This window comes from Balaenoptera borealis, assembly GCF_965194805.1.
Source record: "Balaenoptera borealis genome assembly, chromosome: 8".
Taxonomy (NCBI): domain Eukaryota; kingdom Metazoa; phylum Chordata; class Mammalia; order Artiodactyla; family Balaenopteridae; genus Balaenoptera; species Balaenoptera borealis.
In genome coordinates this window covers 29,188,006-29,204,870 of record NC_138865.1, presented here as the reverse complement: position 1 = coordinate 29,204,870, position 16,865 = coordinate 29,188,006, and the positions used below count along the sequence as shown (strand labels likewise).

The 16,865-nt window shown below is 38.4% G+C and overlaps 1 protein-coding gene across 7 annotated transcripts in view; it reads left to right on the top strand.

Moving 5' to 3' along the window:
- Positions 1–16,865, top strand: part of LOC309633573 (contactin-associated protein-like 3) — a 164,127-nt gene that overhangs the window by 52,978 nt on the left and 94,284 nt on the right. For 2 of the 7 annotated variants that reach the window (XR_014247621.1, XR_014247622.1), the window contains exons 2-4: positions 5,920–6,035; positions 12,197–12,288; positions 13,751–14,263. The exons of the other annotated variants lie outside the window; for them this stretch is intronic. The gene's annotated coding sequence lies outside the window, so the exon portion shown is untranslated. The remainder of the gene's footprint in view (positions 1–5,919; positions 6,036–12,196; positions 12,289–13,750; positions 14,264–16,865) is intronic. 7 annotated transcript variants of the gene reach the window in all.

The following is a 16,865-nucleotide window of genomic DNA, read 5'->3' as shown; positions in this document are numbered from 1 at the left end:
GCTGGCCGCCTAAAATGAGTTTCAAGGTGTTTCCACTTCTATTTTTTGGAAAATTTTGAAAAGGATTGGTATTAATTCTTCTTTGAATGTTTGGTAGAATTTACCAGTGAAGTCATCTGGTTCTGGACATTTTTGTTGGGATATTTTTGATCACTAATTCAATCTCTTCTTGGTTTGTTCAAATCTTATTATTGGGTTTTAAGAGTTCTTTATATGTTCTTTATAGATACCAGTTCTTTATCAAATATGTTACTTACAAGTATTTTCTCCAGTCCATGGCTCCTATTTCGATTTTCTTCACTGTGAATGCTTTTTTCAAAGAGCAGACATTTTTATCATGATGAAGTCCAGTTGATTGATTTTTTTCTTTTATGTATTGTGATTTTAGTGTCATATCAAAGAAATATTTGCCTAACCCAAGGTCACAAAGATTTTCTCCTATGTTTTCTTGTAAAAGTTGTATAATTTTAGGTTTTACAATTAGGTCTACAATCCATTTTGAGCTAACTTTTGTATAAAGTGTGAGATATGAATGAAAATTTATTTTTTGTTTACACAAGGATCAAATTGCTCCAGGACTATTTGTTGAACAGACGATCTTTTCTCTACTGAGTTGCCTTTGTAGCACAAAATCAAAACTATTATATCATGAGTTTTGCCCAAACCCAGTCAGATTCCCATCTTGAAAATCCACCTTAAACCATTGGAGTTCAGACCCCTAATCTTGTAAATATGTTCCCACAACTCCTGCTTCTGATAACTGCTAAGATTCTGCCAAGGTGGTGTTCTCACTCGCTGATGGAGGTTTAAAAAACTTAGCGGTGCTTCATGGAGAGATAACCAACTGACAAATTCCAACCCAATTTGATAATTTTTTTTTTAATTGAAATAATTATTTAAGAATGTGTTTAGATAGGAGATATTATACTTTATTAGGGTTCATTTTGTCAGGTGTGATTTCACAAGGAATTTTTTTATCATAACTTAAGACTTACTGTTGTGAAAACTATTTGACAGTAGCTTTTGAAAAGCACAATTAGTCAAATTTGCACTTAAAATTATAATTCTTTTATTTTTAAATTAGAACTGTTTATCCTTTAATATTTAATAAGGGCTTCATAGGAGTGCTTCTCACTTTTATTTGTTTATTCATACAAAAATTACTTTTGGGAAACATTAGTTTGTAACACTGCAACAAGAAACTACAGGAACTATAGGACTAAAAACAGTAACATTTGGTCACAGCAACTCGTGGCAAACATAAACTACAGCTTAGAGACCACGATGGTATAGATTAAATCTTTGGGATAGAAATGAGTGATCCAAAATGCATTAGGTTATAAAACATATTCTTATTAGATTCTTGTATATATTTCTGTTAGTAATTATAAATATAAGCCATTTATTGAAGTCTCATGATATTTCTAGCCGTGACCATTTTCCAGGAAGTGTTTTTATAAAATACACGTGATTTTATTCTCATATTAAAACTGTGGATACTGAGGGCTTCCCTGGTGGCGCAGTGGTTAAGAATCCGCTTGCCAATGCAGGGGACACGGGTTCGAGCCCTGGTCTGGGAAGATCTCACATGCTGCGGAGCAGCTAAGCCTGCAAGCTACAACTACTGAAGCCCGCGCCTAGATCCCGTGCTCTGCAACAAGAGAAGCCACCGCAATGAGAAGCCTGCGCACCGCAAGAAAGGGTAGCTCCCGCTTGCCGCAGCTAGAGAAAGCCCACGAGCCCAAGGCAACCAAAAATAAAATAAATAAACATAAATAAATTTTTTTTAAAAATGTGGATACTGAGATTTAGAGAGCTCTGGTGAGGAGCAGAGCTCCAACGCCTTCCTTGTCTCCTATCCTGTTGGGCTCTGTACCCTGTCCTTCCCTAGGTCCACAGAGCCTCAAGTCTATTGAAACTGATTTGGTCCTCTCTGCTCAATGTCAACCTGCCTGTTTTCTTTGTTACTTCTTTGCTCTAATACACTACCCAGATCGTGGCTTGGAGGATTTGTATGCAGGGTTATTTACCATCCACAATTAGGAAACCCCTCCCCGTGTGTTCTTCGGTCTCTGGCCATGGCGTTGGCAGTAGTCTGGGCTCACTCTCACTTATCACTGAGCCTCTGATTGGAGTCCTGGCGGCCGAGGCACCGTCACTCATGACAGCACAGCCTTTCTCCTTCGATACTTTCATAATCTGAAAATGAAATGCACATCTTTCACTGGTAGATTAGAAATAGAATTTTCTTCTCTACTTTTCGTTTGCAGACTAGGTTTTAAAGCCTCAAGTGACTGTGTGAACTTTATCTTGTTTCTGCCAGCCATCTGCATCAGCAGCATGGGGTGACTTTGGTTGCCAGACCTTTCTCATGCGATCCACCCCTCAAATGGCTTCAACCCAGGGTCCCAGGAGTGTGCTGGTTTCCTGAGGAACAAAATCCTATCTTCCAATAGAACGCTTACTTCCAGCTACTCACTGGCACATACAGAGTCATACAGAGTTTGTAAACCTAGCTTTTCTTCTTACTACTTGGAGATTAATCCTATAATGCCCTCATTCTTCCAGAACAATAGTTCTCCACATGAGAATTAAACAATTGCTTCTTTAAGCCACATTGAGCCACATCTGGCAGGAAATGTTGTACTGAAAATTGGAAGATCTAACTGGTGGCTGGATTTGACATCGCTGAGTCTTTTGTAATATTCTCTGCTTCATTTTGCTGAGAAATGAAAGTTGGCATTAGGTGGTCTGGAGTTGTGAAACACAAATGTGGACATATGGAAAAAATTCTCAAAGCTCTTTTTATTTTTCTTGAAGTGACAATATTGCCTTATGTTTAAATCCATTGAGTAGAATAATATTATTTATTTAAAAGCCTACATATTTTCAGCTTTATCATATCAGGCATGCCTATGGAAAGAAGCCTTTCATCAGAGAGGGGAAATAGTGAGTATTTAGAATGACAATTGTAATTTTAGCAGTTTAACTGGGACTTTTTATTTTTTATTATTTGGTTAAAGGGCCAGATAGTAAATATTTAGGCTCTGTGGGCCTGCAACTACTGAACGCTGCCACTGCAGAGTGAAAGCAGCCTTGGACTGTACTTAATGAATGGGTGTGGCAGTGTTTCAATGAAACATTGTTTAGACAGGAACAAAGCAGATTTGGACCTCATGCCAGTTTGTTGACCCTTACCCTAGAAAAAACTCTGAGTTTCACATTCTTTTTTTATATCCCCATGACCCTCCTTTCTAAAATCATCTGCCATCTATACGGTGCAGTGCAATGTTAGGTTGCCAGATTTATGTTTGTTGATTGTAAGTATGTCTCCCAAACTATATATTTATATGAAATTCAAATTTATCTGGGCATGGTGTATTTTACCTGGCAACCCTATCCCAGTGACCTTTTTCCCACATATTCCACCTTAATTTGGAGCTTGATGTCCTTCCCTAGATCAAAATCTTCTTTGGAAAATGTCTGAAGTTCTTAAAGATCAGCTGAGGGGGAATTTAGGGCCACACTGCCTTTCCTACAATTGCCTTTGTTGCATGTTAGGAACAATAATGAAGGAAAAGGAACAAAGTTTTTGTCTCAGGCTAAATACAAACACATCTGTACTTGTGCAAGAGAGGTTTGGTGGAGCCGTAATTTCCTTTCCATTCCCTGAACATCCGCCCTGGTCACAGGTTACCTATTGTTTCTAGGTAAGTGAATCCTGATGGAGTCAACATGGAGGACGATATTCAGAGAAGAGGGGTCTTAAAGGGACACCTATAAATTGTTTTAAATGTTAATGTTTGGTGGCATTATGATATGATACAGAAGAGAACCTACCTAGTACAGAGCAAATGCTTCAGTGCATACATGTTCATTATCATCCCCTAGTCCTTTAACATCCCAATTATTTCAATTCATTCAATATAAAATATTCAAAGAAAAATTCTGCCCATATACTCTGTACTTGCTTAATAAATAAGCATCATTAAAGTTAAAATTTAGAAGAATGAGACTATACAAGTCACAAAATCAAGGTATTATTTCAGTCATTCTAAATGATGTTGGTATTTGAGTTCAAGTTACATTGCACGCTGGCTCTGAAAGTGGCAGAATTATTTTCCAGAAAATGTTGGCAAAGATCTGCTAGGCTGTGAGAAGTTGGTTCTCATGTACTCTGGGCTGTGAGAGAACACTGTGTCTTTTCCCATAAACACGAGGGAAGGTGAATGGGCTCTGGGGACTTCTGATGGGGAAGATAATGAAAGGTGCCTTCATACCTCAGCTGTTCAGCACCATTAACCTTCCCAGTAATTGAAACACACAAAAGGGGGTGGTAAGTGAGAGGCCTCCCTCTCGTCTATGACCTGGCAGGTACAATTACTTAAGCCTTCAAATAAAGGAACGACTTTAGGTTCCTTTTCAACCATTCTTTACACAAAAATCAACCAAAGCTTTTTGTTTTTTAACTCTAATGTTATAATCATTTCTTTCTTTTGATTTGTGCCTGTGGATTAAAGCATACCCAGCTCAATAAGGTGGGCATTTGTTATTTAATTAATGTAACTAATAAAGTCCACCATGTAGAAAAGGTTACAGCAACAAAAAAAAGAGGTCTTAAAGGTTTACCATAGGAGACCAATTTACGATTCAAAGTGGTTTTAGACTGACAGGCAAAAGTAAGATTTCATTTTCCACATGGAAATGAAAAATACAAATGCAAAATTTTAATCTAGTTCAAGCTGAGGAATAACATCATATTGTAATTACAATACAAGGAAAATGAACCTAATCCTATAAATGTGTGTATGGACATGAAGGAAACTAGTTTTCATCAGTTATGTCAATGACATAACAATAGAGCAATGGAAGTGTGTGTGTGTGTGTGTGTGTGTGTGTGTGTGTGTGTGTGTGTAGGGAGTTGTTATTAACACTTCTCTATGCGAATTATACATGTACATATAAGAATGTATTTCTGTGGTAAGACAAGAACATCTAGAAAAGTATTTTAAAAAGTAGTTATCTTTGCAAAAGCTAAAAGTTCCTATAATTAAAAAGCAAGTCATCCAGCTCATGTCACATACTCACAGTATCATCCAGTGGCATTTATATCAAAACTTGCTATTATAAGTTAGATTCTATTTGCCTTTGAATCTACTTGAATTATGCAGCCATTATTTAAGCAAAATTACAAAAATGTTAAATGTTTCTATTATCTAAATCAAGATGAAACAGAAAGATATTTCAAAGTTTCTGATACAATTTTTTTTCTTTTTTAAAGGGGAAGAGGAGGAAATGAGGAGTCTTTTTTTTTTTTAATTGATTGATTGATTGATTGCTATGTTGGGTCTTCGTTTCTGTGCACGGGCTTTCTCTAGTTGCGGCAAGCGGGAGCCACTCTTCATCGCGGTGCGCGGGCCTCTCACTATCGTGGCCTCTCTTGTTGCGGAGCACAGGCTCCAGACGCGCAGGCTCAGTAGTTGTGGCTCACGGGCCTAGTTGCTGGGCAGCATGTGGGATCCTCCCAGACCAGGGCTCGAACCCGTGTCCCCTGCATTAGCAGGCAGATTCTCAACCACTGCGCCACCAGGGAAGCCCTCTGATACAATTTTAAGTGAAAATGGCGAGAAAGTGAAGCTGCCAGATGGCAAATATTTAATTTCTGCTCAGTTTTCTTCCATCACGAATACCCTGTGCTGGGCAGAGACTGAGGTCTAAATGGTCCTCATTCTTCACGCTCCTGGATTCACCCTCTTTGCCACGTGGCTTTTCAGCTCCTTTTACTGAAGAGGCAGAATCTGTTCTCCCGACCCCTTGATCCCGAGTTAGGTTATGAGATTTACTTCGGTCAGTGGAATGCCAGCTGATGTGACACACGAAGATCAGAACAGACTTGTATTTTTCTGCTTCTTCTCTTAGTTCTGTGCCACCGCGGTGAGAGGTGCCTGGGTTTGTTTGCTGCGCAATGATACACAAGTCCAGTCATCTCAGATGGGGCCATTCTCCATCAGCGGACAACAGCCTCCCCAAGGCAGGTGCGCAGGAGACCAGAACACCTGCTGAGCCAAGAGTGTGGTCTTGAGACCCCTGAGCTCAGTAAAGTGGTGTCTGCCACTGAGGTTTCTGGTTGATTCACAGCATGATTATGGCAGTAAATAACGGATATTGCTGCTTATGTTTTTTAACTCCCATTTTTCAGTTACATTTCTATTTGGAATAGTGTGGTAAAGTAGATGTCAATGGATTCAGTGTTTTTCTAGAGTTTCTGTATTCCTTTTTAAAAACAGCTTTGAGATATAATTCACCTACTGTACAATTCACCTACTTAAAGTGTCCAATTCAATTGTTTTTTTGTATATTCACAGAGTTGTGCATTCATCTCCACAATCTATTTTATCAATTTTATTGATAAAAAAAATTTTGGAAATTTTATCAATTTCCAAAAAAAAGAAATCTTTCTTTTTCTAGCCTACAAGTGTCCCATGTCCCACAGCCCCAAGCAAACACTCATCTACTTTCTGTCTCTATAGGTTTGTCCTTTTTGACATTTCATATCAATGGGCTCATATAATATGTGGTTCCTTATGACTAACTAATTTCACTCAGAGTATTTTCAAGATTCCTCTACATTGGAGTACTTCATTCATCAGTACTTCAGCCTAAAAAAATATCACTGGAATTATGGAATAAACTTAATCCTTAAGGGTGTATTTTTTTAATTAACCAGCACTATTACGAGTTCTCAGTCTTGTTTTCAATTTAAAAAGACTTTTAATGATAATCATTAAAATGCTTATGGTTGAATTTAGATTCAATTCTGTGCAATAAACTCAAATTGGTTATAACACAATAAAGGCCGTATATGAGAAGCCCATAGCTGATGTCATACTCTGTGCTTTTCCTCTAAGATCAAGAATAAGAGAAAGATGCCCACTCTCGCCACTTTTATTCAACATAGTATTAGAAGTCCTAGTCAGAGTAATTAGGCCAAAAAAAAAAGGAAATCAGCAGCACCCAGCTGGAAAGGAAGAAGTAAAATTGTCAATATTTGCAGATGACATGATATTATATATAGAAAACCCTAAAGACTCCACCAAAAAAACACTGTTAGAACTAAGAAACAACTTTAGTAATGTTGCAGAATACAAAATCAATATACAAAAATTGGTTGCATTTCTATATGCTAGTAATAAAACAATACCACTTACAATTGCATCAAAAGAATAAAATACCTATGAATAAATTTAACCATGGAGGTGAAAGACCTGTACATTGAAAACTATAAGACACTGATGAAAGTAACTGAAGAAGACACAAATAAATGGAAAGATGTTCTGTGGCTCAAAGATTAGAAGAATTAATATTGTTAAACTGTCCATACTACCAGAAGCAATCTACAGATTCAATTCAATCCCTATCAAAATTCCAATGGCATTTTACACAGAAACAGAGCAAAAAAATCCTAAAATGTGTAAGGAACCACAAAACACCCTGAATAAGCAAAGCAATCTTAAGAGAGAACAAAGCTGGAAGCATCATGCTTCCTGATTTTAAGTTATATTACAAAACTATGGTATGATATTGGTATAAAAACAGGCACATTGATGAATGGAGCAGAATAGAGAGCTCAGAAATAAACGCACACATATATGGTCACTTAATTTATCACAAAGGAGCCAAGAATATACAATGGGGAAAGGACAGTCTGTTCAACAAATGGTGTTGGCAAAACTGGACAGCCACATGCAAAAGAATAAAACTAGACTACTACCTTACACCATACAAAAATTAACTCAAAATGGAATAAAGACTTGAATTTAAGACCTGAAATCATAAAACTCCTAGAAGAAAACATATACGGTAAACTCCTGGACATTGGTCATGGCCATGATTTTTTGGATATGACACCAAAAGCAAAGGCAATAAAAGTAAAAATAAACAAGTGAGACTACATCAAACTAAAAAGCTTTTGTACAGTAAAGGAAACCATCAACAAAATGAAAAGGCAACCAATTGAATGGGAGAAATATTTGCAAATCATGTATCTGATAATGGGCTAATATCTAATATATATAAAGATCTCGCACAACTCAATAGCAAACAAACTAATTAAAAATGGGCAAAGGATCTGAATAGACATTTTTCCAAAGAACACATTCCAAAGTTGACCAACAGGTATAGGAAAAGATGCTCAACGTCACTAATCATCAGGGAAATGCAAATCGAAACCACAATGAGATATCACTTCACACCTGTTTGTATGATTATCATCAAAAGATAAGAAATAACAAGTGTTGGCAAGGATGTGGAGAGAAGGAGACACTTGTGCACTCTTGGTGGGAATGTAAATTGGTACAGACAGTATGGAAAATAGCATGGAGTTTCCTCAAAAGATCAAAACTGGGACTACCATATGATCCAGCAATTTCACTTCTGTGTATTTGTACAAAGAAAATGAAAACACTAACTCCAAAAGATATATGCACACCCATGTTTATTACAGAATTATTTACAATAGTTGAGACATGGGAACAACTTCAGTGTTCATTGATGGGTGAATGGCTAAAAAAATGTGATACACACACTGGAATACTATTGAGCCATTAAGAAAAAGGAAATTTTGCCATTTGTGACAACATGGAGGGACTTCGAGAGCATTATGCTAAGTGAAATAAGTTAGAGAAAGATAACCTATGGTCTCACTTATATGAGTAATCTTAAAAAGAAAAAAAAGGAGCTCATAAATACAGAGACCAGATAGTTGGTTGCCAGACTGGGGGGGTGGGGATGGGGGTGGGAAGTAGGTGACATGAGTGAAGGGGGTTCAAAAGGTACAAATTTCCAGTTATAAATAAGCCACAGGGATGTAATGTATAGCATGGTGAATATAGTTATTAATACTGTATTGCATATTTACAAGTTGCTGCAAGTAAATCTTAAAAGTTCTCATCACAAGAAGAAAGAAAAAAATCTGTGACTGTGTATGGTGATTGATGGTAACCAGACTTACTGTGATGTTCATTTTGCAATACACACAAATGTCCAATCATTGAATTGTACACCTGAAACTAATATAGTGTTCTATGTCAATTATACCTCAATAGAAAAATTCTTAGGTCAAGATCAGATGTTGATTTTAATTTTAAATTAGAAAAGGACTTTTAAGGATCCACTCAACTCTGCCTCCCTCTTCCTACCCCAAAGAAGTAAAGAAAAATTGTGACCTTTTATGCCTTTCATAAAATTAGAAATTTTGTTTAAAGGGTATAATATATCTCAATTTTAAAAGTTAAAAAAAAAAAAAGAATTTTTTTTCCTGGACACTCATGTAGTTGATGCTGTGAATTTATCCTTCTTTGTGATATGATAGAAGGAAGTTCTAGAATCTCCCTTTTCTCTATATGTATGCACCTCAGCTGCTGCCGTCAGTGGACATGTGTGCAAGATGATATTGGAGACTGTGGTGCTTGAATTGGGTAGAATGCTGGACAGCTGACTCTGCACTTCATTTTAACGTTAAGCCTCTCTGATTCTACTTGTGCCAGAATGTCAGGAAAAGTGTGTTGTTTATGCGCAATCCTGTGAAATGTTTATTAAGCACTTTTGGAAATACCATGCAGTATTGTTTTTATACTTCAAGTTCTTAGTTGTGGTTTGTTCTATCTTAGATACCAGTGTTTGTTAGTCCCCAAAAGTCCTCCTGGGTTGAAATGGGCTGAATTGGAAAGAAATATTATAAGCAGATAAGGTAGGGGGTCTATGGAGAAAGAAAACCAGGCATGGCTTTCTGGACATAAGAGAACACCTATTAATTTAGTACAAGCCATTTTGTGATCTAAGCCTGGCCAGAGTGCTTGCCCTTGAACAGGTCTCAGTAATTAAGGATCTTAAGGGAAAACAAGAATGCTGACTGTTATCAGGCAAGAGAAGTAGCACTAGTAATAATGTATCAGTTGTAAAGACTTCCAGTTCTGTTTCCATGGTAAAGATGAGCCTGAAGCACTCAACCACCAGGTGAAACGGAACCTAAGGGATGATGGCGTTGACCTTTTCTGATCCTCCGGATTTCAATCAACTAAAGCCTGGGCTCTGCCTACCTCCCAAGCCCTTTCATGAATATACATGTACCCTTAGCTTAAAACTTCCCCAGTTTTGCTGTTTGGGGAGACACTGCTTTGGGAAAGATCCCTGGTGCTGTACTTACTTGCTGCAAGTAACAAATCCTTCCTTCTCTCACTCTTTGTCTTGGTTGTGTCTTTTGGCTCGACACCCACCAAGAGGCGAACCTAGTTTTTCGGGTAACAATATGAGGCTGACTATTCTCTAGCTGAGATTTATGTAATTAGATGCATAATCCTTTGGTTGTTAAAACCAGGGCTTCCAAGGGCTAGTTATAGCGAACATAGCTCATCAGAGATAACCTGCAAAGACACCGTGCAGTGTGTTTTTTATCACACATGTGACAATTCTTCTCCCTGCAGTCTGTCTCTCCATAATTGTTCTTCAGGATTTGTTGCCTGGGGGCTTATGGGAAAAATGACTCCTAATAGAAATACTATTATATTTTATTCACAGTGTTCTTTCAGAGGATTTAATGATAAATCTGTTCCCATTACAAGAGTAAAGTTAAATGTATTCCCAGATTTAGATAAAACACGCAGAAATAATTTACAGGGAGAAAACTGCTGAATAAAGAAGAAAAATGAATGGAGTCATGTTTTGATCTATGGAGAGCATTGAGAAAGGATTTCATTCGGGTGGGGTGAGTTGATCCTTCCTCTTCTCGGTAGGGAATCCTGAGTGCACAGACTGCTCCCAGGTGAGCAGGAAAACAGATGACTTTGGTCAGGAAATGCCAAGAGTGTAGTTTCACTTAGAATATACTTTCCTAGGCAGCCTGTCTGCACTTACACATATGAGGGTCCACACACTTCTGAACATCGGAAGTTGATTTCTTGTCTTTTACTTGTGACGTGTGCTGATTTCAAGTTCTCTTTTGTGTTTGGTGTGAACTCTGCAGACACATACATATATGCGCGTGCGTGATTTGTGGGGTTTGAATCATCACTTATAGAAATGTGCAAGATCTACACATTTTCTTCACCTTTCCTTTGTTTTGATTTTTTTAAATTTAATTTAATTTTATATTGGAGTATAGCTGATTTACAATATTGTGTTAGTTTCAGTTGTACAGCAAAGTGATTCAGTTATACATATACATGTATCCATTCTTTTACAGATTCTTTTCCCATATAGATTATGACAGAATGTTGAGTAGAGTTCCCTGTGCTATACAGTAGGTCCTTGTTGATTATCTGTCATCTTTCTTACATAAAAGAGCAAAGGGCTGTGGAAACAGGTCACAGAATGCAGCGGACTGCCCCTGGCCTGCAGGGATTTAGCTTGGAGGCCTTGGCGGTCCCGTTAGGCATCCTTTCTCCTCTGAGCCTGGAGCTCTAGCATCAGCCTACCTGATCCAGCGCCCTGTGGATGAGCATGGTGTTAAGTACTTGACATTCATTTTCTCCTGTAACCCTTGGATCAGTTCTCTGCTGGTAAGACTTCTATTATCTTACGAAACAGACAACGAAGCTGAGGATCACAGATGCTGAGCAGCTGCCGGGGGTCTCACGGGTGGGTACCAACTCCCAGGGCAGCTCTGGGGCTGGTACGTGGAATGCTCAGCAGTTTCCATCCCTTTGTGGGGGTTTCAGGCCTATAATTTCATAATGGCTCTATGACTGGCTATCATCACCATTCTACAAACAAGAAAAGTGAAGCACAAAGCCACGAAGTCTCCAGCGAAAGAAGGCAGCTGGAAAGGGGTAAAACCAGGAGTCGCCTCAGCTGTCTGCTAGCAAGTCCCTGCTTTGGGCCCTGCTTTGCCTGGTCTCTTCAAGCCTCCTCACCTGGGGCTGCCCTTGTCTTGGAAGATCATGTAATAGCCCCAGTGCTGTCCAGTGGTCAATGCTGTGCACTGCACAAGGACATCTGCCTGCAAATCTCAATCCCTCGTGTGCTGTTTCATCTCTGACTTGGAAAATCCATCCTGAGTGTCTGCTCAAGTAATTTACCAGCATTGTCCTTTTTGGTTTTAATTGACATCAATTATTGAGGCGCCTTCTAACCCATTTTAAATGGATTTCCCATGAACAACTGAATAGAGTTTTCCCAGGTGACAACTTTTCTGTTTCAGAGACCTGAGGGCCAGTGAGAAGGGGTTTCAGAGCTCAGCTGACCTGGTCCAAGTCTGGCTTGCTTTGTGACACATCCATTAGACTCTCTGAGGTTAGTCTGTCTATCCATTAAATGGGCAGAGTAACATTTACTTCAAAGGAATGCTGTGACCATTTATTTAGATTACACACACACACACACAGACTGTCTGTTGTATAGGCTTTAAAAAATATTAGACACTTAATGTAAATCATTAATTTATATTTGCTTTAAAAATTAGAAATACCATATTCAGGTTCTGGGACATGTATTAGGCACTAGGAAAATGTCTGACTAATAAATGAAGGTCACTCTACCGCTTGTGGCTTTTTTCAAGGTTCTAAATGCACCCTCCGAGCAAGCTTTGCTCAGTGTTTCCCGGGACTGCTGATTGATGGGGTGGGTGGGAAGAGTTCCTGATTCCCAGGGGCCCTGAGTAGGAGTGGAGAAAGCTGGAAAGTTGGGATCAGAATCTACATATTTGGGTCAAATTCTACTTGTAAATTCTGTGGCCTTGCCAAGCTATTTACATTTTCTATTCCTGTTCTTGTTTTTTACCCAGGTTGCAGAATAGAAATAATAAAAACAGCTTTTCTGCTTTGTTCTCAGGCATATAATGCCCTACTCAAGGTTAAAGTTACTTTCATATTCTGATCACTTTGGATGGTGCAAGAATGCCTGGACACTGTTCCTAAGTCTCAGCACATTTGTCATGAGTCTGGTCACAGTTTTAGGAGAGTATTGATCCTAGTGATGCCATGCTCATACCTCCTTCATTTACATCTGTTGGCAGCCTCTTTAGGAAGTAGAGGAGGCCATGTGACTTACCTCAAGGTCATGGATCTTGAAATCCTTCTTCCTCCATGGGCCATCAGGCCTCTATCTGTATACTCTGAAACAATTTATCTATCTATCCATTTATTTATCTATCCATTTATTTATTTATTTAAGATGCCTTTTAGATTCCATCATTTTTCAATATGAACTTTTGGGTAATTGTATTAAAGAATTTGAATGGAAAGGAATACACATACAGTATATAGAAGTTGATTCAAAACTCTTCATTCTTCAATTAAGTGTATTCAATTTACCTACTTAACATAAGGTCACTTCCCTGATGGTATCTGGAGTAAGATTCCTTCTCCCAGGATGCCAGTTTTTAGTTTTATATATCTGCTGACCACAATTCTCAAATCTCCAAGTAGGAATATACATAATAAAATGCTGACATTATAGTAGAAGTCGGGTCGGTGTTTTAATTAATTATTTTTTAATTTTAATTTTTTCCAGCTTTATTGAGATGTATTTTGACACATAACACTGTATATATAACCGTATATATTTCGAAATGATTACCATAATAAGGTTCTTTAGGTTTTTATTTTTAAATGTGAATCATTAAATGAGTTGAGAAAACAAAAGCAGTCTTTTTTACAACAGTTCTCAGTACATGTAAATATTTTCTTCAAACCGGTTTAGTTACTTGTCCTAACTTCTTTTCAACCAAAAGAAAAGAAACTCACATTTTTCCTAGCATCGGTGTTAATGCTCAAGCATCATCAGCGTGGTGAAGCTCGGTCTCAGACTGAAGTCCACTGAACTGCTCAGCTGTTCAGAGTGGGAAACCTGCCGGTGAAGGAGCTAGGACCGCGGATTCGGATTCGGATTCGGAGCGAGCGCAGGTTGAAGACCTTCACCGACTTGACTCGCACTTCCTCCCGCCACCGCCAGGAGCGCCCGGGACGCGTGGAGCTCGCAGCGCGGTGGGAGCGGGTGGGGGTGGGGGTGGGGTGGGGGTGTGGCTGCAGGTTGGGGCTCCCGCCCCGCCGGCTGCGCGGGTTCGCCGAGCCCGGAGGAGGGAGCGCTAGCTACCCCGAGCGGGAGGGAGCTTGCAGACTCCGGCTCAGAGCAGCTGTCTGGACACCTTGGGTTTTGGGGTGGGGAGCCCCGGCGACTGTGAACATGGACTCCGCCGCGGGAGCCTGTCTCAGGATGCTCTTTCTTTTGTCTGCCCAGCCCTGGAGTACATTAGCAGCAGGGAATACTTGTGAGTACAGCAAATCTTTTAAAACTTATACTGTCAACTGAGAATTCGTGTTTTTTAAAAAAAATAATTGAATTTTACAAATGGAATCACTGGTCTGCTTCTGAAAATGAGGCATTTAAAAAACATCGCAAAGTCCCAACGCTTGGATAGGATGGTTTACAATGGTTTTTCCACTTGTCAAGTCTGTAATACACAAAGCCTGTTTTGACTTGTCTGTGAGCTGAATTTTGTCTGTGTGCTGTTGTTTTGAATATTCATTGAGAAAGCTCAAGTTCTAGTAAAACCTAAAATTAGCATGAGAATATTGAGGCGGAGAGAGACCAGAGAGAGAGAATAGCAGGAGATGAGGAGAGAAGAGCATGCCAATATGTCATTTATTTCTTTTTACTATGAATACATTTTGGAGGATTTATGTCAGAAAGGAAATCGTTGGCCGACCTGGCCGGGTCCTGCATTAGCGTAGATGTTTGCAGTCGGCGCCCTGCGGAATCGGGTACCAAGAAGTCGGGCGCTGCAGCGGCGGGCAGGCTCCGCAGCAGAGCCCAGGCGGCAAACCTGGTGAGTCCGCAGAATTACGAGAAGGATCGACCCCTCAGAATTAGAAGGCTTTTGCTTACAGGAAAAACATACCCTGCCATTCAGGTTCATTTGCAAGTGCACATGCTTGTATATCGTGATGTGCTGTGTTTCTCATTTTGTTGGTTCAGTGAAGATGTGTTAACCTCTCAGTTCTGGACTGGCAATGTGAGTCTGATCTAAAGATGCTAGCCAAATTGATTCAGCCGACCTCAAGGCATTTTAATCTGGAAATCGGAAAAAGTTTTCGAAGTGTTATTCAGATTGAAATCTCCATCATAGGGCTTTTCTTTCCTTGAGGGATTGGAAGAAAGCCCCCTTAGTCCTACATCCACACCCCATCCCCCTCAAGAATTTTTTAAAAATCAGGTTGTAGGGAGTAAGGCAAGCTATTATGCATTTCAAGAAAGTGCTAGTAGGCATGTTAGAAACCGACCTTGCTGCTGGGGGTGGGGTGGGCTGGGGAACTCTGCCCTTACCAGGAAGTTTGTGCTAAAGTGAAAAGCATTTTGTACAAATAGTTACCCTTCCAGCATTCATCCATATATGCCCCGAGGCTGTGATAAGTTTGTGTTGTCATCATTTAGTTTCAGCTCATTTAATGCCATATTATATGAGTCACTCCTGAAAATGAGCCTTAGTCTCCTTTAAGAAAATACTGCCCCGTGTTTCAGACAGAATTTTAATTTAGCTTTGGGCACAGTTTCCATGAATTAATTACAATGGAGGCATTTACATGAAAGCCTTAGGTCCTGCAGTAAAGCATTTATCACTTTGCTAAGAAATTAAAAATGTAGTACTAAATGATTTGCTAGTATAAAAGAATTGTAGAATAACTTAACCTAGTACACTGAGGTGCAATTAAAAAGTCACCAGAGGTCACTCTTACTTAAAGGAAACATGGCTTCAAAAATCCTTCCCGTATCAGAGAAGCAGAGTGCTGTGCTGCCTTTCTTGTCTCCTTAGTTGTGATTACAGGATATTGCAAGATCAGTTATTTTGATATTTCTTTATTTTCTGTTTGTATTTTATTCCCTGAAATCCACAGAGGTATCATGTTCTTCATACTGAGCATCTTTTTTAAGAGTCACATGCTCTGAGGTGCTCCATGTCTGAATCTCCAGGCAGATAGCCTTTTCTGAATTGAATATATCTCTAAGCTCAGTTCGTCTGGGTCTCTGGCTGACTCTTCAAATGTCAATGCTAGTTTTCACTTTTCAGCCTCTGTTTTATTTAGATGTGTTTAGTACTCTGATGAAAAGTTCAGTAAGTTAAAAGTACCTATGTAAATTTGCATGGCTAAGAACATTTTAGATACTATAGAGTCCTTGATCACCGCAAAGCTGGCTACTATAGTTGTTCAAGTGTCAAGTATATATTTAAATGTCTTTGCAGACTTAAAGATTCATAGAGGGTACACAAACTGTGTTTGATAATTGCTTGCTGATCTCATTTGACAGTATCCTTTGTGGCAGTAGAGGTAATTATAGTCTAGATTATAGACTATTATATTCTATATATTATAGTATTATAATATAGATTATTATAATAATCTATATTACAGTATAATATTACATATATTACTATCGTATTATAGTCTAGATTACATATTATAGTAATATGTAATAGTCTAGATAGTCTATATAGTCTAGATTACATATATAATTACTATTATATATAATATATATATTATATATATTACATATATAGTAGTCTAGATGATAGTCTAGATAGTCTAGATTACATATATAATTACTATTATATATATAATACATATATTATATATATTACATATATTATTATTATTATAATATTACATATAATACTATCATATTATAGTCTAGATTAGCTAATTTGACCAATTGGATTTTTCCTTAACTCTCGAATATTTGGGAGGTGTTTGTTTGTATGTGTAGATGTATATACAAGCAAGGTATTTCAAACCCATATTTGAAATTTGTTACTACATAAATCAAGGTAGAGGGTTCTTTTAGTCCTGTCCCATCATTTGAGAAATTCTAAAGAG